Consider the following 948-nt stretch of genomic DNA (forward strand, 5'->3'; position numbering starts at 1 on the left):
CAGTACATCCCATTACAGGCCCCCGCTCTCCCTGCCCCCTCCCCCCCCGCCCCCCTCCGAGCTTGGGCACAAGGACCTGGGGATAATCCTGCCCTCTTCCAAAAACTCCCAGCACATCTTCATCAAGTTACCAGGTCCAACATCTTCGTCCTCCGGCAGGTTTTCAGGTGGGTCACCCCCAGTCCCGGCACAACCGGAGCCCAACCTGTGGTCGGGGGCGCTGCCGGAGGGACCAGCTCCCGGCTGATTTATTCCACCCTCCCACAGAGCCTCCGCTATGTTTTTGCTGCAACTGACACCCCTTGTGTCTAACGGCACCGTGTGTATTTAATTTGACATCTGATCGTCACACTGGAGCCCCAAAAAGTCCCAGTCACCGCCCAGGTTCGGGTCGGGCAGGATTACACCCTGAATTAATAATCCACGACTGCGTCCGAGCGGAGTTTACAGTGATGCAGGAGGAGTTTAGCAACTCGTACAAGTGACCAAGATGAAACCTGCTTATTTTTATGGGTGTTTGCCTAGAAAGAGTTATGGCTTTCCTTAAGTTTGTTTGCAGGGATGACGGCGTCTCGCTGGGAAGGGGCACAACAGGCAAAAGAGGGAGAAACCAACATCAATCGATAAAAAACAGGTGTGGAAACACATGCAGGCACAAGCAACCCCAAGCGACCGCAGCAGTGCCAGCAGTGCTGGCAGCCAAAGAAAGTAGGTGAAATTAAGGCAAATCTTGCCGAGAGATGAGGATGAGCGTGGAACAAGTGCGAGCCGGCAGGCGAGCGCGGCCGAGGACGAGCACCGGAGTGCGTGCAAGCCAAGCAAAGGAGCTTCATTCAGGAGCTGAGAGAGGGAATAAAACCCCAACAAAAACAAGCCTGCGGTACCCAGCTGCTGCTCCCAGACCCGCTTCCTCCTATGCTCCCTAGTTTTGCTTTTAAGGGAATTTTT

The 948-nt window shown here is 54.7% G+C and overlaps 1 protein-coding gene across 1 annotated transcript in view; it reads right to left on the reverse strand.

Moving 5' to 3' along the window:
- FOXP4 (forkhead box P4) overlaps window positions 1–948 on the reverse strand; it is a 56,230-nt gene that overhangs the window by 36,672 nt on the left and 18,610 nt on the right. The gene's annotated exons all lie outside the window — the stretch shown is intronic.

Source organism: Charadrius vociferus, unplaced genomic scaffold (assembly GCF_000708025.1).
Source record: "Charadrius vociferus isolate BGI_N301 unplaced genomic scaffold, ASM70802v2 scaffold266, whole genome shotgun sequence".
NCBI classification, from domain to species: domain Eukaryota; kingdom Metazoa; phylum Chordata; class Aves; order Charadriiformes; family Charadriidae; genus Charadrius; species Charadrius vociferus.